Source organism: Dasypus novemcinctus, chromosome X, assembly GCF_030445035.2.
Source record: "Dasypus novemcinctus isolate mDasNov1 chromosome X, mDasNov1.1.hap2, whole genome shotgun sequence".
Taxonomy (NCBI): Eukaryota; Metazoa; Chordata; class Mammalia; order Cingulata; family Dasypodidae; genus Dasypus; species Dasypus novemcinctus.
The window spans coordinates 150,794,797-150,819,436 of record NC_080704.1 but is presented as its reverse complement, the minus strand read 5'-3'; the positions used below and the strand labels follow the sequence as shown (position 1 = coordinate 150,819,436).

Below are 24,640 nucleotides of genomic sequence, written 5' to 3'. Positions count from 1 at the left end.
CAATGATGGAGGAGGTTGTTGGTGTGGGAGGAGTGGGGTGGGGAAGAGCAAGTTATACAGGAACCTCTTATATTTTTTAATGTAACATCTTTTTGTGATGTATATATCTTAAAAAATACAATTTACAAAAACGGGTGGGGGTGGGGAGTGGGGTATATGGGAACCTCTCATGGCTTTTATGTTTTTTAATGTAACGTTCTTTGTGATCAAGTAACTTCAATTTTAAAAGTATAAAAAAATAAAATAAAAGCACAGGCCCTGATATCATAGAGAACTGACTTTAAATCCTGGGTCTGCCACTTAAGTAGATCTGTTATTACTTTGTTCCTTCGGATAAGCTTCACTTTTCTTATTTGTAATATGGGGGCAAAATAGCAATTATGTTGCAGGGATTGTTGTGGGGATTTAATGAAATAATGTGTGAAAATTGCTTAGTACAGTGCTTGGCATGGAATAATTCCATGTTAAATGGTTGGTATTATAATTATCATGTTCCGAAGTGAGACTAGCCCGTGCTTTTCTTTTCTGTATCAGTCTTACCTTTTATATTATTCTTACCATTCTTGGTATCATTTTTACCTGTACCCTTTTACCACACATCCTTTGAAGGATAATTTTGAGAAATACACCATAATTTATGTAAAGTATTTCAAAGTCTTGGGGTAAAATCTTCTCATAAATCCATAAGGCCCAGTTGTGTTTTGGTGGATGTGGCTCTTTAATGTTTTTTTCTCCTGTTACCATCTGTATTTATTAGACTATGTCCAGATAATTCTGAAAATTTTATCCTTATGAAAGAGATACCAGAATTTCAGAAATTTTCATTGTAACACGAGAAATATTGATGAATTTATTATCCTTGCTTGAAATCATTTTGACATTTAACAAGTTACTGAATTGCCTTATTTTTTCTTCTGTAAGGAATACATGCTGCAGCATTTTATAAAAACGTTGCCTTGGAAGTCAACATTTATCCATTTATTTGACTGTCTAAACATTTTTAATAACCAGATTCTGCTTTTTTCCCTGATTATTTTGTTGGACACTTTATGTGAAACCTAGACCCCCAACTCCCAAGTGTGAGTGAATATAGATTTTTAGAAATGAATGAACGATCAATGACCATAGTTATACAACCACCCTCACTTAAATTGCCAGAGGCTTCTGCATGGAATTATCACAGTGGCTACTGTGGGGCTATAGCCTATGGAACCATCCTTAGAACACAACGGTACCAAATAGCACTTGGAAAATAGGCTGGTGACAATAATTCCACATGTTCAAAACAGGGCGGGGATTCTTCAACTTTTGCCTATAGCATGGCTCTGCCCATAGGTCCAATAATATATGCTACATTTTAAAAAGAATATTAAATTGGGAAGTAGCTGTGGCTCAATCAGTTGGGCTCCCGTCTGCCATATGGGAGGCCCTGGGTTGGTGTCCTGGGGCCTCCTTGTGAAGGCAGGCTCGCCCGCTAGCGCGGCCCCACCCGCAAGCACCTTGGAGCACCGCCCAGCCCGCAAACGCTGCAGAGAGCTGACTCAGCAAGGTGACACAACAAAAGAGGGAGACAAGCAAGAACACAGAGGAGCGTGCAGTGAATGGACACAGAGAGCAGACAGCAAGCAAGCCTCAAGGGGGGTGGGGAAGTTAAAAAAAAGAATATTAAATTATGTGTCTTAGCAGAGAAGTAAAAGGATGTTACTGATGGAATACACTGAGAGCTCAAAAACCATGCAAAACCATGGTGCACAGATATATGAGAGCGTTTAAGTTCACTTATCTAGCACCTTTAAAAACACAATATTTGCTTGAGTTGTGGATTACAATAATCCTGTTGTTCCTAAACCATTACATAACTTTTAGAATTCTTTCCTGAATCAGTCAAAGTTATTTATACTTATCAGAAGAACATACTACTTGAGAGGCTGGTATATCCTTACCCAGAGACTTAGCCCTAAGTTTTTATCGTAATTGTCCATTTCAAGCATTAAGACATAGTAACTGCATGGGAGCTTACTTCATAGGTGTGTTTAAATATTGATTTGCAAGCATCTATTTGAATGGCTGGAGGAGAGGGACATGTTCTAAATTTTAAATCCAGGTGTTGCAAGACACTGATTTTTGAAGATGCATCAGAAATAAAGAAGAGCAATTCTGAGATTATCCCAAAATGCAATGGTGAAAGAGGTACAGGTATTCAGACACTATTATGCACATACATTATTTTATGAACTCATCTAGTTTATCAGTCAGCATACAACTATACTTTTCTGGAAGAAAAAAATTTTGCCTAGCTCTAACCATTCTACTAAAGTGGAAAGTAATTCCAAGATCAGTCCACCCCAGATAGCAAATTGTCTAAGTGAGTTGAGAGGTCATTCTAGAGGTTACGTTTAGGTACATCTCAGCAGGATCTCATTGACTGCCACAGTAAAGAGTGCCTCAAATAGCAAGACTCCTGAGGGCTCTAGAGACAACCAGACACTATAAGCAGGGCAGACAGCTCAGGAATTCGGCACCCTGTCACTGGGTCTTACTTTGGAATTCATGCTCCCCAGTGTAACAGAGTTAAACTCATTTACAGTTTCCTTACACATGGCTCCTCTGCCCCTTTAATTTGAACCTATAACTAGCACTATATTTGATAAATATATGTCCCAGAGACTTAAAGCTTTGGTCTGTCCATGTACCAGTTAAGCCCTGAAACTCAGCAGAGTTGCAACACCTACACTCTAGTTCGTTGGACTCACTCAGGACCACTAACAAGATGATGATAGACAATGACCGTCCCAAGGAACAGAGAGTGTCTGCAACAGCAAGCAAGATAGTTCCATCCATCTGCCCTATGGCATCTAAGACCCCTCTCAATTAGAGGCAGAGTGGGCATTACCATCCCAGAATCCTTAAGATTGGGGAATGAACAATGGACTAAAGAACACTTATTATTATTTTACTATAGACTTAATATTATTATTTAGTAATGGAAGAACTTGCATCACTGATATAAAGGCAGTGACCACCAGAGGTTCTGAGGGGAGGGAGAGGGAAGAATAGATGTAATATGGAGGCATTTCTGGACATTGGAATTGCCCCGCATGACATTGTTATGACGGATAGAGGCCATTATATATTTTGTCATAACCTACAAAATTGGGTGGGACAGAGTGTAAACTATAATGTAAACTATAATCCACAGTAGTGGCAATGCTTCAATAAGTGCTCATCAGTTGTAACAAATATATCACACTAATGAAGGATGTTGTTAATGTGGGAAAGTGTGGGAGGGGGAGGGGTGGGTCATATATTTTTAATGTAAGATTTATGTAATCAAAAGCATATTTTAAAATAAAAACTTGATTAATATTTTTAAAATGCTGAAGGGGAGGGAATAGCAATTTCCTTCTGCCTTTGAAACACACATGAGTGGGTTGGTGACATAGAAATTTGCTTAGCTTCACACTTGTGGTGGTCATACCACCTTGGATAAAAGGAAAACAGTTTACCAGATTAAGATTTGTTTCCAGGATTGTTCTCCCCTCCAGCATGGGATGGGGGTGGGGGGTTGGGGGAGAGGAAGAGCAATAAAGTGTCATTTGCGATTTTAACTGACCAGAAATTTCAAATAAAGGACAATGTTGAAGCTATACTCTCCAAAGAATGAGCAAACTAACCTATTTATGACCTTAAATTTATGATGAAACATTTATTTCAGCAGCTCATTAACAATTAAATTGAGTTAGCTTGTGTGGGATTAGGGAAACTCAGAGCGTCCTAAAGGAGATGTGGCTTGCAGTGATGGACAGAGGTAAGAGATCTGGTGTTGACCGAAGTTACGTTTCATATAAAGACTCCTTTGTTATGACCAAGGAGTTCTACATTTGTCAGATCATTGGTTATAAAGTTATATAATTCGGCCTTGCCCTTCTCTCCAGTGTACTCTGATAGACAACACCTACTTTTCGTTGTGGAGTTCCTGGACTGCCAAAGCCATTTCCTATATGTCAGATGAATTTGCTTTTTGGAGCACTTGTGGGTGACTTGACAAGTTTGAAGAGAGATGTTTAGGAGTAGGAGCCTTTCCACTTCCCTTTGTTTTTCAAGGATCTAGAACATCCTGTCCTCTTGTTTGATTTATGCTACCATTCTACCCGTTTTTACAAACTATCAGACACTGCCCCTGCACCTCCTTCTGATAACTTTCACCATATTTTTAAAATGCCATTAGGGGTTTTCACAATTATTTGAAGGGCAGTCCTGCCCATCTTCCTGCTCTTGACCATGATGATCCCGCCCCTATTATCTTGCATTTAACAAACAGATTGATTACTTGCCTAAAATTAGCTAGAGAATTCTAGCAGAATTAAAAAGGATAATTAGACGTTGAATTCTCTCCACTCCTCAACCTAACTGCTGCGTAAATGTCTCCTGCAATGCTTTTACACTTTCTGCAGAGCAGGTAGAACTCTGTCCTCTGGTGAAACAGTTCACAGCAGGAAAGCCACCCTGGAATTCCAATGAGCTTGTCACTGGCGTTCCCGCGTAAGCATGTGTTATCGACAATTGTCCTCGTAAAATTAAATAAAAAGCACGCGTTTATTATTGTGGGACTCCAATTAAGAGACAGCTGGTGTTCCTATTACCCTTGCATTAAATAGAAAGTTGTAATTAGCTGTCCAGATGCACACTTGTTAATCAAAATATAAAATTGAATGTGCTTCGTCCATTTCCTATTGAAAAGTATCTGGAACCTTACCTTGGGGCTTCTCCTGCCCTTGAAACTCCTTTGAAGAAGAGGAGCTATTGGCACAGATCTCCATTTCCCTCTCTAATGTTTTTAAAGGAAAATTAATGATTAGGACATTTAAAGAAGGGAGAAGACCTAGGAAGACAGCCGGCATTTTTGTTGTTATCCTTTTTGGCCTGCAGTGAGTCGTCATGTTTATTGTCTAAGGCCCGTTTTGAAATTACCCATCTCATCTGACCTGTATCTGAAGTGACTAACTGTGTAGAGCGTTGAGCCCCTCTGCATTTCCCTTTGGCACTTCAGTTCCTGAAACTGTAGAAACTTTGCTTTCCATCCTCCCACCCGCCTCCCCGCTTCCCGGGGGATGCGTGCATGCTGTTTGTTTTCGCTTTTGTAAAATCTGAGCGTTACGATTTGCCCACCCTTGCCTTAATAATGAACTGACGAAGGGCAGTTGCTGCGGGGGCTGGGCCGCCGGGTTTGGGGGGAGAGGCGCCACACCCCCTGAGAATAAAGCCCGCGCTGCGCACTCCGAGAGCCGTGCACGAAAGAACGAACCACACAAAGCATTATTTCCCTACGAAACAGCGCCCTACAGGAAGAGCGTGCCCGCACTCGGAGCGTGATTAGGAGCACGACTTTTTGGCGCTCTTTGGGAGCAGCGGGAGGGAGGCCGATTGCGGACAGACGCACAGCGTGGGCGCGGGAGCCGGGCCGCTCGCGGCCGGATTCCCGCCCGATCCGCCGCGCCGAGACCAGGCTGGGAGCGGCGCGCGCCGGGCCAGGTGAGGTTGGCGGCGGCGGCGGCGACTAGGGACGTGCAGAGCTACCTGGGCTGGCCAGGCGGGGCGGGGCCGGGCGCCCGAGGGCGGCCGCGCGCCGCTTCCAATCCCCGCGCTCCTGCCGCCCGTGCGCGGCTCGATTGCTCCGCAGAGTTTCGCTCGAGCTGCAGTTTTGGCGCCCAAAGCCCCCTGACTACAGCTGTCCCTTCGGCCCGCCCCAGGTCCCAGACACGGGGCTCGAGAGCGGCGGCCCCGGCGCCCGGGCCCAGGCTGCCGGGGGGACGGCGGGTTCTGCGAGGCGCCATGTGGTGGAGGGCACCAGCCCGGGTGGAGGGCACGGCTTTGGCTGGGGCCGGGCGGGGTTCGGGCCGGGGTTGCCATGGCAGCTGCTAGCCGGGACTGGGAGCCCCGCGCCCGCCGGCCGCGGGGAGCTGGGGAGCTCGGAGGTGAGCTCCGAGTGGACTGAACCAAGAAGACAGGAAAAGGGGGGGGGGAGGGCCGCGCCACCTCCCCCTCCCCCCCCGCAACCTGCCGGCCTGCCGCGGGAGAGGGCCCCCGTGTCGTCGCGAAAAGAAAATATTCTTTCCTCCGGGCCTCCCGGGAGACTTGCAAAAGCGTGGGGGGCCCGGGGGGAGGCGAGGGGAGTGGCGGGATTTTCGCTTCCATCGGGGAGTCCGCGTGTGCTAGTCTCTCGGCTTGACATTTTCTCCCCCAGGGCGGCGGACTTGCAGCTGGGTAGCACGTCCCAGCCGTGAAGTTCTGTAGGTGGGGCGGGCTTTAATTTGCTTATATCTAATGATTTCTGGAGCCTTGCTTTAAAATGGCGGCATTCAGTACACACCCCTGCTAAAGGCTCTCCCAGCTCCGGGGCTACCACGCGCAGCGCTGCTTTTGCTTCTGCCGCTAACAGATGGCATGTGCTGCTGTCGCTGCCCCCGCCGCTGCCGCCGAGAGCAGGGCCCCTTAGCCTCTGGGTTTGCGCTGGCAGCATAAGGTAAGGCTGGAGATGATTTGGCGTCTGCCTTTCTAGGAAGCCCGACGGCAGAAAAACGGTTTTCAAACTTTATGTTTCAAAATGGCAAATGGAAAGAAAAGTAATTCTGCAACTTACTTTGTTGTGATTCTAGAGTCTGGGTCAGTCTTCTTCCTCCTCCTCTTTTTCAACTCTTCTTCCTTTTCTTCCTTCGTGTCCCTCTCCTCCTCCTCCTTCTCTTGCAAATTTAAAGGAACTCCTTGCATGGCATCTCATCCACAAATGCCTTTAACAACTAATTTCCTCGTTTTCGTGCGATATCCTGAGCAGTGCCACAGCTTCTTGCGGAATCATGTCTTTCCCGCTCGCGATCAGCACATTTGGGCAGCTTTCTTTTACTGCCCAGAACTGGAGAGCATGCGGGTGCTTAGCATTTTAGGAGACTATTAAAAGGGAAACTTTAGTTTTTAACACTCACACAAGAAGCTTTTAGGGTAAGAAAACGAAATGAAATCAAGACAAGTAATGAAAGTTGACATTTGGGCAGTTCATTGGTGTTAGTTTTATTATTGTCGTGGACCTACTATGTGTTTTGTGACAGCTGTCTAATGATAAGTATATATAGATACGATAGTGAGGGGAAATTTTATGTATTGCGCTAACTAGGGTAGTGGATTTCGAGGAGTCTGTTTCTCCTAGATGTTCCTAAATCGCTGTTTGTAAATTGGGCACTGATCCTTACAACTTCCCTACAACTATTTATGTATGGAGCTCATGGGAGCACATCGCAAAACACGAAACAATTGCAAGATTTAGTGTTGAAATGATGGCTAATTTTTCACTATGCTGGCTTCTTGGTTTAATCACGAAGTCTTTGGGTGATTGCTGATATAGTGGTTGGAAAAGAAACTGTTGCTATAGCCGAAAATGACTAGATAGCTGAGCTTAACAGAGTTCATCTGAGTTTTTTGTTTTCCTGATGAAAGGCATATTGACACTGAGGCTTTTTAGAGACCTCGGATTTTTCTGGTTATAGTCACTTTTTCTCTTATGCCTATGCAAATCTAGTCCTTAATGGTTTTTTTTAAATTAAGTTAAACATTTTTTTTCCTAATGTGTAATACTTTGAAGCTACCCTTTCACATTTATCAAAACTTCCCTAAATCCCGTCCATAGCCCAACCCGGCTGATATCCTACCTCTATTCACTTCTCCCCAAACAGTAGAAGCCACTTGATTGTCAAGAGCCCTCTGCTACTAAAGTTAGCAAGTGTCTGGCAAGGGCGGAGAGATTGTTTTGCATTTCTTAAAGCACAATGCAGTTTTCCTGCCCAGGTGCCGTACTCCACCTAGAAATAAAGAACTGAACTCCTTACAATGGAACTTACTGTGTAATAAATTTTGTGTCAGTTTTTCAGATAACTGTTAAGTGTGAGAAATGTGGTACATTTCATTCTTTCATATCTGAAAGGAGAGTTCCTGCAGGTAGAGCAGGAGATTCTTGCATTGGGGGTGGGGGGCATGACCAAAAAGAACTTCTCCCATTTTTAGTGATCCCATACTTGGATCCTAATTCAGGAACCTTTGCTTCTGGATATACTGCTGCTGAATGACCCCAGACCAAATACATCCTCTCTTTACAAAATGTGCAAATATTAAACCTTGGGGCCAGAATAGACAAGCTAAACTAGTATAGGAGACATTGGGATGAAATTGTGCCAGTTATCCTTTGGCTGCCTCATATAGCAATGAGATGAGAGAACTTTTATGAACATAAAAGTGAAGGTGTTTGTTAGAAAAATATATTTTGATAGAGAATTGGTGTAGTGGTGGGCTAGAGGGGTTGACTGCTTGCTTTGCTCTGTTTCTAAGAGCTACTTCATTTTTCTAATATTCCTTTACTGCTTTAAGAACTCATAATGAATGATTCCCAGGACTATTATAAAGTACCTTTCTTACATCAACTGTCCACTCCAGGCATTTCACAACAGATGCTTTGTAAGGGAGATAAAACCTATGATTTTGAGTTGGGAGCCAAAATATCCTTGGTATTCCCTTTACCTAAACAATGTTTTTCCCAAAGTAAATGCTTAATAAACTTTGAGTTAAAAAGAAAAACGAATAGCTTATAAACTCACAGAGGAGCAGAATTTGTACCCGGCTTTTAATTTTAACAGAAGGTATTTTTGTGCATTTGCATGATCCTAAAAGTTGAAAATAGATTAGAATGTTTATCCCCCTAATTGCCTGCATTCTGTTTGCATCAAATGAGTTTTCTTACCTGGCATTGTACTTGCAGGCACCTTTGTCATTTGTCCTTTTGACCAGTAGGTGTATTATTATCTGTCCAACTCTACAATATGAAAAAGTCATCACAGCAGCTTGGGAAAAAAAGGTTTTGTCTCTTGAGTGGCTGTACAATGCTGGCACTTTTGAGTGGTGGCAGTCTCTCGGTTCTTGTGCAGGTATTAACAGTAAAGTCAATGAGTATGATTTTGTTCTCCACCTAGCTGTCTTCATTTGTGTGTGTGTGCATGTGTAGCGTCGGTGAGAAGCCCTAAATTGATGAAGATTTTCATGGTTTTCAATTCCTGAAATTTTACACTTTTCCTTCTTATGGTACAATAAATTTAGAGGTGGCATGATTTTTCAGTTTTGAAGTAAATAAGGTTGTGTGATAGGATTACAAACAGATTGGGGGCATAGCAGGCTAGAATAAATTACAGTACATGTTTGACAAGTAATTTGATTCTGTAATTAAAGTTAGATAATAGTTGTTGCCATGTTAAAACGATCAAGTGTCTGAAAGAACATGCAGGCTATACTCCCCTTTACTTCATCAAGGGCCTTTCATACTGTTGTTTTCTTATTATGTTGTCTAGTGGGTTGAACAGATGGATGTCCCTCTATTATAAATGTATGTGATGTCAAGAAAACAGGAATAATAAGTTGAGCTTCTTTGTGGATATTTTCTGGCTCTCCATAGGAGGGATAATGTTCTCACTTCAAAAACAAAAAGGAACCTGTGCCTCAGATAAAACTAGGTGGTCATTTTTTCCCTACGAGAATCAGCTGTGTCTGGGGGCAGGTAGTTTGATTATCAGCCAACCAAAAAACAAAAATTATGACCACAAAAGCAACAATTAAATCTGTATTAACGTGGGCTTTCAGATCCTAAGGAAATCAGGTTGATCAGTGGCATCCTACTCTTCCTATTCATCAGCCAAATGACAATGTTGGGAAGGCAACTTTAAGAATTGGAATAAATAAGGTATCAATTACTTTATCATGGTGTGAATAGCATCCATGTGTCCTGAAATGGGTCAGAAAAGCTTTTCCCTCCCAGGTCATTCTACAAAAGAGCCTATTTAAACCCATCATTTGATTCTACTTGGTATTAAATTGAGTGACAGTGTTTTTAAGACTGATGGGGAAAATAATATAATCTAGGAAGAGGGGCCTTATCATCTTTCTTTGAAAAATAAAGGTACTCCCAAGTTTGCAAGGCACCTACACACAAAAACACGTGTGCACGTGTGAAAATTAGTGGTTGATTTCAAACAATTTATACAGAGAAGCATTGATTTCTCCCTGGAAGATTATAGAAAAATATCCTTTTCTAAAAAACAGCAATCCTCCAATTCTAATAACGAGACGCAGGGGGTGGGGGGATTTACAATTAAGAACAATAAATATTTGACATAAGTGATCTTTCTTTGAATCTGAAGAAAAGAGCCAGGGCTGTGAATGTTGAAATCTAGTCCTTTAACTTACAGAAAAGGGCTGCATTGCTCAGAACTCAAGAAGCAGCAAGAATGAAAGGAGTCTTGATTTAAATACCTGTGTATGCCAGTATGTGTGTATACGTGTGGTGTGGATGTTCTCCCTCTATATGCATATGGGGAATTTCTAGGAGTTTAAGCATAGTAATCCCGGAACTCTTTATAAAAGCCATGAGAGCAGTGTTAAGAAAGGGGAAAAAAAGGAGCCTGATTAGAGGTTTAGGAATCAATTAGGCATGCTTGTTAAAATATTATGTCCACTCTCAAGTCCCATTTCCATGAACAATTAAGTTGGCTCATGAGTAGAAAGAGTGATTTGTTTCTGATTTTAGGCAGGAGTTTGTTTTATGCCTGCACAGTGAGTGAACTCGAAGGGTCCAGAAAGAAAGGGCCTCCAATTGAAATAGGCAGTAGGGACAGAAATGCAGGGGGTGGGCACTGGAGGATTCTGGCAGGCTATTTGATCTCCTTAGGTCATGGGAGCATCCTAGGGATTGGTGGTTTACTGGGTCTTCTTTTCCATTTTGGATCATTCAAATTGGCTTAAAATTGTTCCCGTCAGATTTTTTGAAACCTGAGCTTAGTAGCATCACCTGCAGCTGGTGTGGAAATTTGAGAAAGATTTCTTCAGAATCATTCAGGTTTTTGTGAATCTAGTAACCTCCTTAGATCATCTTATCTCATCCCCATATAGTATGAGCTCGGTAAAAGTTTGTTGAATGAATAAAATAATACATTAGGATCTTTCTAACTTTTCTTGTATTTTATGAACATTCTTCCTATGATTTCAGGTAACATTGCCTCTTTTTATTGACAAAAAATAAAATCAGCAATAACAACAGACTGAACATTAGGTTGAATAGAGGCACAGTAGTAACTCCCTAACAAGTCAAGAAAAAAGGTAGGAAAGGTAACCTTTGAACTTAGACCTCTAGGAATGCCTGAAACCTAGCTGCTATTTTTCTGTCTCCAGTAGTGGTTTTGAGTATACCTTCCCCACATTCCATGGAAATCAGTCTTCATCACGAAGTTATGTAGAAACAGTTCTTCACGTTATTTCACTAGATTCAAAACGAACAAAATGAGAAGCACTCTGACTCCAATGCCTCATACCATGTATAGTTTAGCAAATGATGGAGCCAAAGGCAAAAACCAAAAAAGGACAGTGGGAGCTGTCTCATTTTCAGTCAGACACTGATTACCCATTTAGAGGTTGAATTTGCATAGGTTTTTATTTACCAAGATACAGGTATGAATAGCTCCTCTTTTTACTGTACGCAGAAAGCAAAGTCCACGTGTAGAAGAGACAGGAACTGCCATTTCAGATCCACCACAATCATCTTTTGTGTCCAGAGGACCATCCGTCTTTAGGTACAGCTTTCGCGCCCTCTCCTTATGTGGCATTATGAAGAAAACCAAACAATGGGATATGTTGGGGAGCCTGTTAGCAAAACGAGAGATTTAAAAAGTCAGAGAGCTTACGTTTCACCATTTGTTTTTGTAGGCTTCAACTTTTATGAGAGAAAACAAAACAAGACAGAACAAAGCACTGTGTATAGTATTAACTTGGCTATATATTATATAGTCTAACTTTTCAGTTATTTGCTTGACAAACAGAAAATTACATTGTCACATAATGTTAAGGTGGTTTATTCAGATTGAATGCATATACTATATAGTGGTTTTTCTGAGTTCTACCTAAATATGGAGAGACATATTCAATCAGACCCCATGGCACAGTAGTGGGGATCACATGTCACCCCAGTGGCCCAGTGAAGAGCTGGTATTTGACCTCTGAAAAGTAGGCATTCAATAAATGGCCTGATTATAGGTGTTATTTTGTTAAAGGAGGCATTGGTATTTCTCAGACTTCGTACCGTCCAGGGGAGTGGATGTGGCTCAAGCAGTTGAGTTCCTGCCTCCCACACGGGAGGTCCAGGGTTCGGTTCTATGGCTTCCGGAAAAAGCAAAAACAAACAACAAGCAGAAAAAATGAAAAAACCAACTCAGGGAAGCGAATGTAGCTCAGTGGTTGAGTGCCGGCTTCCTACATCTGAGGTCCTGGATTCACTCCCCAGCCCCCTGGTACATAAAAAAAAAAGGAAGTTCTTACTGTCTGGAATTAATGAGAATCCCAAAGAAGGGAGGTGTATTCCTTTCTGGAAGTGATTTTGAGAAAAAAATGGGAACTCCTCACTCGTTGATAACCGCTTTCCCCCTAAGTAATTGGACAGTTTGAAGAGAAACCTTATTAGCTCACTCGGAAGTGTGAAGTGAAAAATAGTATACATTATGGGGTCACGTTTTATGTGTAAGGGTTTCCGAATACATGATGTTGGGGGTGGGGAGTGGAGGGTGCCTGTGTAATCTGATCAGTTTTATACATGTCTGTGGTGGGCTCTGCTTCAGACCACAGGGGTTTCAGTGAGCACTCTGCTGGCTCTCTGAAGCCAGCGTCCTGGCTGCATTCCGATTGACAGGCTCCCCAAAGGAGGGACTTTTTTTTTTTTTTTGAGAAAGACCTTGGATTTTAGTGAGAATTTTGGCTGACGACTATATGCCCTTCTATCAATTATTAATCTTCTCTCTAAGTGAGGTAAACCTGATTTTGGTGGGGGATTTATTTGAACATACTGAGCGCTTCAATGCAGCAATATTATGAGGGCAAATTGCTTTTACTTTCTGACTGTGAAACTCCCCCTCTAAAGCTATTTTTGATTGAGAAGTTGACAGGCTGGAAAAATGTGGGGTAGGACTTGGCATTTCACAATGCTGGAGAAAGACAAGAATATCTCAGTGTTTGGTGAAAAGTGTGATGATGATGATAATAATAAAAGGATCTCAACTGTAATTTACTCAGAAAAGACCAGAATATCTCCATGTTTTGTGAAAAGTGTGATAATAATAGTAATAATAATGAAAAGATCTAAACTTCGATTCACTTTGAGTGCTCTCATGCATGCACGCGCTTGCAGTTGCACAAGCCGGGTTGTAGTGTGGTGAGGACAGGGGCGGGGGGACCAACTCTAGAGGCTAGTTCTCTGGGGTATTATAGTCTGTAGTTATTAATCAGGTGCACGAAAATGGTGGTTCTGAATACTGATCATAAATTAAAAGGAAATTGCAAGGTTATCTAATGTATGATTCTAAACACTTTTGCTAACATAGTCTATTATTCCTGTATTTTTTAAAATGCAGTATTTCAAGTGACTGCATATGTGACCTGTGCTAAGGAATTTTGTAAAAGTTACATTTTTCACTTTCAAGCCTAAATCATATAATAGCCCTCCTGATTTGCCTTCTGTCTGTCCCCAAAGAAATGTCTGTAATATTTTTAGCCATCTAAGAAAACGGTTCAGGCAGAGGCTCTCAGGAACAGGGACAAGCAGTGACAGGAAACACTGGTTGCATTGGTCTCCTTCATAACTTAGTGAGACCACAGCTTACTGATTTGCTTTCAACTTCCTATTTGGGGGCAAGTTGTGTCAAAAGTAGTAGTGTTTTTCCATAGAGAGATATTTTGTTTTATTCTGTAAGGTCATAATAAATCTGTCACTGGACTGCCTGTTTTGTATATTTTGTGGACTGTTATCATGTGGTTTGAGTTTAATTTGTAAGTCAGTACTTTTACAATCAAGACACCCCCTCCCTGCCATACACATATGCACATGCAATTTGGGGTCTGGCATTGCATGGGCTTTAGAAAGTTTATAGCTCTATTTACACAATAGTGATTGCTGTGGAGGGCATTTCCTGCCATTCAGTGACTGGTTGGCAGGGCCAACAGTCCAAATCCAGGTAAAGGGGACCATTCATTAAATGCCATGAAGAGACCAGGCCACCTATGTTGCTTTTATCATGAAGTGGTAAGGAGAAAGTGAAACCACGTTCTACCCTTTGAAGAGTACAATGCATCACGGGCAGAGCTAGATAAGAATGTGGTGAGTCGTGGTATGGAGAACTAAGCTTTTCATGACAGGGGCCAACTCACACTTTCCCATGTCATAGGTTGTCAAATCATGACATGACAGGAAGGGAATTTCCTCCAAGTTCATGGCCCTGTGGAGAGGGGCCAAATAAAGATGAGGGCCTCGAACTTGCCAAGTATTAACGGCCTAAGTCATTACAGCAACTTTAAAAAACTTTAAGATCACATGATTCAGTTTTCTAATCGGGCGATCATTACTAATGTAGACAAGAACTTAGAAATGGAACGAATGATCTCTTTTCAAGGTCACTTTAGCAGGACACAGATTTTCCATTTTTATCCCCTCATAAAAAGGAAGAAAAATGATATGCACAAAGGGTGCTTTACCTTTTGTGGAAGTAGCTTTGAGGGCTGTAATATTAACCATTTAAAGAAAGACATTTCCAGGAAACAGTTTTGTCCCCAGTGTGATCCTTGCCTGCTATAAAACAGCTGAGGTGTGTAGAGTTTGGCAGTGATTTAGAGCAAAAACAGAATAAGACAGACGTTGGATTCTCATCTAGGAATTCCTCATTTTCTGGCCTGCCCTTCACTCCCTTAGCTTCCTAAGCCTCCGATTAGCCAAAACATTAAATGTTTATATTAATAAAAGGTGAAAAGACCTCTGTTCTGAGGTCTTTAGTATATGTTTCCTCAGGAGGGGAAGTTGTGTGACCACCACCACCCCTCTCATCCCCACAGACACTCCTGAACTCGGCTTGGTCCTTTACCTTGAAAATGTAATTTCTTTCATATCTTCTAGATTTGGTAGAGGGAGTGGCAGAGGTGGGTGGACCTCTAAAATACAGGCAATCATTGATGGCAGTTACCTGGATTTCTTCATGGGATTGAGTAATCAGTCCCATGCAGAACAAGCCAAATATTAGGTTTCATTTTTGGGTCTGGCAAATGTCATTGTATGCTTTTTAAATATTCAGTAATCCAGGGATTGCTGGTCTTTACCAGTTCACAAAAGTGAAAGGGTTTTTTGAAGTTTAAAACACTCTGAAATGAACTATATACCTGTTTCTGTTGTTATTAATAGTTGATGCCTCAAGCAGATATATAAACCAAAGAAGTGACTGAATGATCTAAAATGGTTATATTTCAAAATGTGACTATTTTTTTTAAGACTCTTGAATTTGTATGTTAGGAGTGCACTGAAATTTTGCTAGCACAGATTTAAAAGACAATGTTCTGATTTATAAAATGTTTTGTATGAAAGCTAACAAAGTTTCTCTATGTAGATATCCTGTTAGTTCACTATTAAAGACTCTTAGTATAATTAATAGCACAGCTTCATATAAATAATGATTGAAAAACCTTAGACGTGCGTGTTCTAAGAGATTAAATACTCACTTCCATCTCCTTGACATTATTATTTTCTTCAGTAAACCCTTTCCTTATAAGTTATCCAAAAATATATTTCAAGCTGGTTCAGGTTTAGTTACCACAGTCTGAACCAGTGGCATTGAAATTAATGAAGATTCACCCGACTATATTTTCAGCCAACGTTGCCTTGTGATATTAGTAAAGCCTATTTGTTCTATCACTGTAGTTTTCAAGTGGTGGGCTACAACTCATTAGTGCATAATGAAATAAATTCAGTCGGTTGTGACTAGCATTTCGTTCAAACCAAATTGAATAGAACAGACAGTAAGAACATATCAGAATGCATCATGTAGTGAGGTTAGGTATTTCTGGTGAGACTTATTTCAGATCCATGCACATGATATTAGGATGTAAGTTATTTCTAACTTGCTGTCAAAAAAAGCTCACAATGGGAAACGGACTTGGCCCAGTGGTTAGGGCATCCGTCTACCACATGGGAGGTCCGCGGTTCAAGACCGGGGCCTCCTTGACCCGTGTGGAGCTGGCCATGCGCAGTGCTGATGCGCGCAAGGAGTGCCCTGCTACACAGGGGTGACCCCCGCGTAGGGGAGCCCCACGCGCAAGGAGTGCACCCATAAGGAAAGCCGCCCAGCCCGAAGGAGGGAGCAGCCTGCCGAGGAATGGCGCCGCCCACACTTCCCGTGCCGCTGACGACAACAGAAGCGGACAAAGAAACAAGACGCAGCAAAAAGACACAGAAAACAGACAACCGGGGGAGGGGAGGGGAAGGGAATTAAATAAAAAATAAAAAAAATAAAAAAAATAAATCTTTAAAAAAAAAAAAAGCTCACAAGTCAGTGTTTTCATGGATGTTATTTGAAACTGGGTCAGAAAGATTTTTTCCTCTTTTTGAGGGGAAGATGGTCAGGGGATACTGGGAGCTTTGGTACTGACATACTGAGTAGTGTTGGTTAAGTCCCTTGACTGTTAGGTGTCTGTTTTTCACACTGAGAAGTGAGACATATTGTTATAGGTATGTTATAAGGTCTAATGTCTAAGGAATCTTGTAACCCTGAGGGGAGAAACTTTATGTATTACGTATTTACCAAGTGGTAATACTGGAACACATGACACAAAAGAAAACTAGCTAGGAACTGAAGCCAAAAAGGACATGATTTTTCTTTACTAAAAATCTTGAGATGATTGATGTGGGGTGCTAAGTGTCAAAAGAATTGTCTAAAATAATTAAATGTATTTGAAAATTCTAGTTTATTTTAGGATGAGTTAAATTTAAGTTAAAAGAGCTCAAAAATGGGTTTGGTTTTTAAAAACAGAAAATGATCATATAAGAAAATATATGTTTGCAAGAAGAAAAGAAGCTGATTCATAAATAAATATAAATGTATACATCTACCATACATTGGAAGGAAATCTGCAGATGGCTATTTTTTTTTCTGCAATGAACAAAGGCACACATTAAAGTGAATTTTTAAAATTGTGGATGGGAGGCATAAACTGAAAGTCTGTTAAATATACCTAGAGTATTAATGTTGGAATGATTATACAAATAAAGGATACAATAGTCACATAACCTTTCAAAATCATTTTTTGTAGTGATGGGAATTAAGCTCAGTAGTAGTAAAAAGATTTACTTGCATGATCAGATGTAGAATTAAGTACTGAGTACAATCCATTAGGAGATTGGAAACATCCTTAGAAGTCTGGATAATTTCTGCCTGTTCCTTCTTGTGAATTAAATAATTGTATGGGGTAGGGGGGAAATACTGCCCTCTGAGATACTCTTGCATTTCCGGTAGAATAATAAGAATCTTGTCCCGCACTGTACCTCATCCCAACCCCAGTTTCTTCCCATCCACCTTTAAATCCCTTTCTGTCACAGGCATTTTGACTTCTTTCCTAAAGGTCTCTTCCTGTGGGCCTCCTTTAGTGCCTTAAAGCACTGCCGCTTTCCAGCTCTGAGGAGTTTAAGTGCAATTCAACTTTTAATCATAGATATTTAAACATTCATCTTAAATTACTGCTCTAAAAATAAAATATAATCTCAGCTCTAATGAGTTGGTAACTAAACTCTATGATTGTAAATGAATTCTTATCTCCCTCCTCAGGTAAACCACTTTTAAAACTTAAGACCAGAATCAGACTTATGCTAATTAGTAATCAATTTATGAAAAGAGATGTAAAACAAATTAAACATCATAATAAAGAATTAGATCATCACCAAAAAACCCCCCATAAAACCACAAAAAAAACACAAACAAACCACAAAACAACCCTCTTCTCTGTATTGCTCCATTTATGAAGATAACACTAAAAAATGTTGATGGGTGAAACCATACATTTTCAGATCCTGGGAGTGATAGGTTTAAACTGTTTCTTATTCCTTTTCTTACAGCTGATTGAAAAGCAATAATCCATATGTTTTAGGGCCAGAGGATACCATTGCATATGGCATCTACTTCACCATAAACAACAGTTATAGAGCAATAAAGAGTTGGTGGAATAAGGTGTGGGCGATTTTTGAGTGTGAGTTGTTCAGGATTTTCAGCTGCAGCAAGCATGTGGTTAGTTGTATGTTTTAGACAAACACAATTAGTCATTGCTTTGGGATTTCAGCTACTCTTTTCAGTTTAGCCTTCTGGATTTTTTCTTATGGGATATTTGGCAAGTTAGTAGTGATAAGTAACAGCTATGTGAGAGGGTGTGGTAAATCCAGCTAAACCCCAAGCTTTCATCCATTTTGCATAGTATTCTAGCTTTTCTGAGTCTGTTTGGGAAATATTATGAGAGCTTATGTAACACATCTTACAAATTACATTTGAACTTTTAAGGAATGCGCAGAAGTTAAGGCCTTTGGCAGATGGATATGTTCTTCAGGAGGCAATGAAACTGTGGGGGCAAACTTTTTTTCTAAAAAGGAAGGAAGCAGGAAGGAAGGAGAGATGCAGGATTTGCTATTCTTTTGCTTGGTAATCACTTATATCACATTCCTTATGTTCATGGAATCCTGTTGGCCATAAAAAAATAGTTAAAATGTTGGTATTGCTGTTGGCAGAGTTTTTCTTAATTAATAAAGGAAGAAAGCCCTTTGGTCACAAGAATTACAACCACTAACATTTTCTGGAGGCCTGCAATGATTGGCCATAAAGAAAACAAAAGCCTGGTCATCTAGGAGAGGAGCTCTGGCTCATATTCTTCATATTGGGTAATGATTAAAATAAAAACCCCTCTTAAAATGGCAGGTTTGTTTATTTGTTTTTAAGTGAAAATGTGTTGTGTTTCCTTGGAACCCTGTAAAGGGAATCAATAAATGGCCTGATTATGAAAACAGTCTTCCATACTTCTGAGACTTCGTACTCTTAGCTTTCTAGATCAGAACACACTTAGGAAATAGGAAGTCAGAAAAAATCAACAACCGTTGCTTTTGTGTTAAGAGCTTTTTCTGATTTGCTTGGGAGTATATAGTGGTATAAGATTTCTGAGGCCTGTGACTTCCCTTGACACTTCCTTATGCTGGCAGGCAGGATGACAGATTGACTCTTGCTGCTCTTGGGTGGCAGGAAAACCAACGTTTACAACCACCTTCACCTCCAGGAACGTATTATGTTTTTAAAGCCATCTTAATATCTGTAGGCAGAGGTTTATATATAGGAATAAAATTTGAACCCCCATTTTCACACCCAATAAAAACATCCTATAATAGGTGTTTATTCAGAGTCAACTGACATTTATCGAACAATTACTGTGTGCCAGATGCTTTACTAGGTGTTTTCATTGTGTTATGACACAATTTCCTTTAGTTATAAAATACACTCTCTTTGGCATCTAATAGATACAAGGCTAAAAAAATCTCATCTTCAAGTCTTTGCTCAGTTTTTACATACAATCCTCTGCTCTTAAACACCAATAACTTCTTCCTTGTCTAATCACATTCTCTTTATTGTTTAGGGGCCATTTTGTGGGCATGGCCTACTTTTATCCATCAGGGCAGACATCTTTCCTCCTAAGTCAAGTCGACATTAATCTCTTCCTTCTCCTGAGAGAATGAAGGACTGGTAAATGGTGTTGCAGTAGGATAGGGAATACCAGAGGAAGAGACTTGAGAGGCAGATAAAGAGTGGGGAATCAGGAGTTTGAAATGATGTTGCGTGAAAGTGCAGGTGAAATAGCCACGTAGAAAATTCTAGCACAATCCTGGATTATATTGTCCAGAATGCAGAGAAAATAACTCAAGACCTTTGGAATCAATCCCTCACCCCTTTGTGTGGCAAAGTCAGCTGGAGGAAAGTACCAAAGGAGATGGAATCCTCTTGAGTTAATAGAAGCAGAAGCAAGAAAGACTAGAAGACAGGGAACGCGGGGGGGGGGGGGGGGTGGACACCGACAGGTCAGGGCGTGGACTGGGACAGGATGGGACAGGACTGGTTTTGGCATTTGCGAAATCATTGATGACCTTTGAGAGACCAGAAACCAGTTTACAAGTGGAGTAAGTGGATATCTCTTTTGAGATATTTGATCATGAAGGATGAAAGATGTTGGAAACTTCACAAGGAAATAGGATCAAGGGAAGGAAGAGTTTTGTTGCTGTTTTCAGGGAAGGGGTGATCTGAACATGCGTACAGGCAGATAAGAAGAGGCATTGGTGATGCAGAACTTGGTCACTGATTCTACTTATATTCATCAAATGTAGAATATATGAAGTGTCTGAAAATCAACAAATATGTATTGAGTGTCTACCTTAGGCCTTGCTCATCTAGCATCTCTGTCAATCTACACAGCGTTTTTTTTTCAGTGTGATTAAGTAATCTGTGCCGAACTCTGGTGAGCCTGTTTTGGATCCTGTTTATTATTTTTGCCATTAAGGTATTGGATTAAACTTGTTATGAAAAAATTTGGATAGGTTTGAACAACAGAAAAATAGCCAGTGGAATTCAGCTAAAATAATAGATAAGATTGTTTTTAAACAGCATCAAAGGTAATAATGTGCTACCGAATTAGTGAAAATGTGAATGCCATATCTCTGTAGCTCAGGCTCAATGAAAATCAAAGAGAGTGGAGAAAGCTATAAAAACTAACGAAGGATCCAAATGTAATTACCAAGGATATACATTTACTGTGTGATTTGACTTTAGACTGGGATTTAGTGTCTTTCCTTCACAAAGTTGGACATGGGGCAGGACCTTCCTTGTGTTGCATCTGGTTTTTCTAGGATTTAATACTTTTAACATGTAATTTAAAAAAGAAACAACTCAGGTCCAGATTCCATTCTTCCCTTTTAAATTACCCTCCATATTTTTTCTTCTGGATGGCCATACTTTTTTCTTCCTCTCTCAGAAGTTGATGATGATTGGTACAAAATATGTCTAACTTAAGACTTTAATTTAATCTTTAGGTTGATTTCTAGTCAAATAGAAAGTATTAATGCTTTGAGTTTCTGCAGATCCCTTTTTACTCAAAAGAGGAAAATGACACAAATTTTGTTACATGTTGAAAAACTTAAATCTTTGAAGTTATTACAGAGGTACTAATTATCTAAATCAGCATCTCCCAAACTGCGTTTATTTTGCCACATGTTTCACTAGGGTAAAAGGTTTTTTAGGTGAAACACCTTGGAATTGATGGTTGAGATCAATACCATATTCTGAGGATTAAATTGAATTAAAACTATACCCCCCAAATACATGTAAGTATTTAGGTCTGCATTGTACTTATATATATATATGTATATAATTTTTAAAATTTCAACTTTTGGATTTTTAGGCTGCATTTCAACTTACCGTACAAACCTTATTGATTGATAAGAACTTAAGAATACTGCATTGGCAGAAATCAAAATAGCTTTTTAATATACATTTATTTCTTTATTTTTAAAGAAGTTTTAGATTACATAAGTGTTACAGGGAAACTATAGGGAATTCCCATATACCCCACCCTTGCCCCTCCCACACCACTTCTCCCCATTAACAACATCTTTCATTAGTGTGGTACATTTGTTACAATTGATGCACACATATTGGAGCATTGCTACTAACCATGGATTATATTTTACATTATGGTTTATGCTTTGCACTGTACAACGAAATAGCTTAATGACATTTTCATGCTAAGAGAACAACACACTGTCCAAACGCAACAGTAATTTAGATGAACAGATACCCTACTTCCACTCCAAGGAAAATATTTGTTAAATACATTTCTAAAATAATTACATAAATTTTGTTCTTTAATGTCTTGGTTATGGTTTCTAATTTAAATGTCTTCCTTATCATTTTATACTTGAGAAAATGGATTTCTATAGCATCCTAAATAGAGAAGCAAACCAAATGAGTTTCACATTTATGTTACTGGGGATAACCTTTTACTTAGTTCAAGTAAAAAGATTAAGCAGATCCAAACTCTGAAATAATAGTATGAATGGGCTTATAAAGCCTATGTTCAAAGATTTGCAACTGTTTGCTTGATAATTGGAAGAATCACAAAGGAAGGCAAGTTCATTTGGTTGGTTTAAATTAAGGCTTTTTTTTTTTGAGAGAATCCAACAGCTTGGTAATCAAGTTGTGAACTCTTTGCATCTTGTATCTAATTAATTTAGTCTTATATCTCTCCAAAGGCCTTGTTCTATTTTACTATAACTCCTAGGAATCTTAGCTCCTCTTCTGCTCTCTAATTTATTATTATTGTGACTCTTTATTTGAATCCAGTAAAGAAAATAGAATTTGCAAACAGATCTTTTTGCATTTAATATCAACAGTAACGCATTCTTCGAGTCCTTTTTGCTCAGTGAAATGATATTTAACAATGAGGCTTACATATTGAAATTAAAGGAATTAAAATGGGAAACACAGACACATTTATTTTTCCAAAAGTCTTTACTGCATTATCTTGGTTTTTTTTTTTGGTGGGTGTATAATGATTAATTTTGAAATAAATACAAAGAAGTGATATCTTGTTTGTTGAGCTTGAAGTGGAAAAATTCCAGCAAGGAAGAAAAAAGTGAGTAATGAGAGAGTATTGCAAAACATAATCCCTCTTAGAATGACTTTTCAGTAACATCTCTGACCAGCTGCATTAAGAGGAACATTTATTTTAGGATACCAAGTATCTTGTCCTTGCCAAAGCTAGGAAAGCCTGATCTTATATGACTTACCACCTTGCAGAGTTTAGTTTATTAACTTCTTCTGATTCAAATTCTATTGACTTCCCTTGTGTATGTTTGTCATCAGAACTCCAACTTGTCTCAAATCGTTAGCTTACATTTGAACATTTAGCCTCAGTGCCTGGAACAGCATTAATGTTCCGAGATATCCATGTTGACATCCAAAGGTCTATGTCCATTTTCTTGGCAGGAATCTGATTCTTACAATATTCAAATTGAAAATTGTAGCTGTATATGTATAGTAAGGCTACAGCAGTTGGCAAACGGGGGTGGGGTGGGGTGTGTGGACTAATTTATCTGTCTCTAGTCAACAAGCTACACAAATTCACGTGAAATAAAGCAAATCTCAAAAACAAAGTCAAGTATACCCGTTGTGTCTTTTACAATTGACCTTCTACAGCATATCAAATCTAGTAGCCTTCCAAAGGAGTCTTTGCCTAGGAAATCACTACACCTACAACCTTGGAAAATTGCTTTAGCAACAAAATATATTAGACATTGTGCCTTCTTTTTATTTGAAAAACATGAAAAGACCACATATTTATTATGAATTTATAATAAAACATCCTACTTATTATTAAGTTCCTTCCCAACACATAAGCACACATATGTTAAATATAAGTAATTGGTTTATATTTAAACCCGAGTTCTTTAGTAGAGGCTGCAGTTGTATTACAGATATATAATAGTTCTGAACATTTTTCAATTGTAACTTCCTATCTAATGTCAGACTGGAAATAAACTGGTTAATCATACCTTTTCATTTATGCTGAATATTAATTGATAAAGTTTCAGAGAAGGCCTAACTCCCTTTCTCTCTAACAACCATTAGAGAGAAAAAAAGGAATATTAAGATTATATTAAGAAGTGACAGGGAAGTGCATATGGCTCAAGTGATAAGGCCTCCAACTACCATATGGGAGGACCTGGGTTCAGTCCCTGGGGCTCCTGGTGAAAAAGAAGAAGAGAAAGCATGCCTGCATGATGAGCCAGTGCCTGCACAGTAAGCCAGTGCCCGCGTGGTGAGCAGAGTGCATGCACGTTGAGCTGAGTGCCCACATGAGTGCCTGCATGCAAGCCAAGTTGCCTGCGTGGCGATCCACTGCCTGCATGGTGAGCCGAGTGCCCGTGCGCCAAGCTAAGTACCCACGTGGTGAGCCAGTGCCTACACAAATGAGTCACACAGCAAAATGATGATGCAACAAAAAGAGAGGCAAAGGGGAGAGTCAAGGTGAAGCTCAGCAGAGACCAGGAACTGAGATGGTGCATTGACGAGGAACCTCTCTCCAAATTAGAGGTTCCCAGGATCGAATCCCAGGAAATCCTAGGGGAAAAGACAAGAAGAGAAGACAAAAAAAGATACAGAGGATTGTGCAGCGAATGGACACAGACAGCAAAAACAGTGGGGCCTGGATGGGGAGGGGAAGGGGAAGGAAAAAAAAATTTTAAAAAGAAGAGGTGGTGTAATTTTTTACTCTTTTCTAATAGTAACAGCTACTATTTTATTCAGCAGTTACTATGTGTTAGGTGCTGTGATAAGCACTTTACACACATGATCTCATCAAATCTTCACAGCAACCCGGTGAACTTGGTGTTATTTATTTCCTTTTTACAAAGAGGGGAAACTGAGGCTCAGAGAGATTAGGTAGCTCTCCCCAAACAGCAACATCAAGACTTGAACTTAATTCTAACTCCAAAGTCTATCCTTATAAGCCCCCAATGTCTCTAAGGTTATTTTATGGACATATAAAAAAGTTTGATTGAGAACATGAGTTCGTTGACTATCTATTTCATAGAAGTGTTGACCATCTCTTTCATAGAAGTGTTGACCACCTAGGATTGAGCAACTGATCGTTCTCAAAGATAGCAATTGCTTGAATGAAG

General features: G+C 39.9%; 1 protein-coding gene and 1 long non-coding RNA gene across 9 annotated transcripts in view; one reads left to right on the top strand and one right to left on the bottom strand.

The window, feature by feature from the left end:
* LOC131277234 (uncharacterized) overlaps nt 1-6,868 on the bottom strand; it is a 100,925-nt gene extending 94,057 nt beyond the window's left edge. Inside the window, exon 1 of the long non-coding RNA XR_009184423.2 lies at nt 6,641-6,868. This is a non-coding gene — a long non-coding RNA (uncharacterized lncRNA). The remainder of the gene's footprint in view (nt 1-6,640) is intronic.
* MBNL3 (muscleblind like splicing regulator 3) overlaps nt 1-24,640 on the top strand; it is a 166,253-nt gene that overhangs the window by 37,291 nt on the left and 104,322 nt on the right. For 2 of the 8 annotated variants that reach the window (XM_058291702.2, XM_058291700.2), the window contains exon 1: nt 6,248-6,523. The exons of 2 other annotated variants lie outside the window; for them this stretch is intronic. The gene's annotated coding sequence lies outside the window, so the exon portion shown is untranslated. Of the gene's footprint in view, nt 1-5,504; nt 5,533-6,247; nt 6,524-24,640 lie in introns of those variants that run through there. 4 more of the 8 variants (XM_058291701.2, XM_023591295.3, XM_071212937.1 and 1 more) reach the window with 3 other exon arrangements.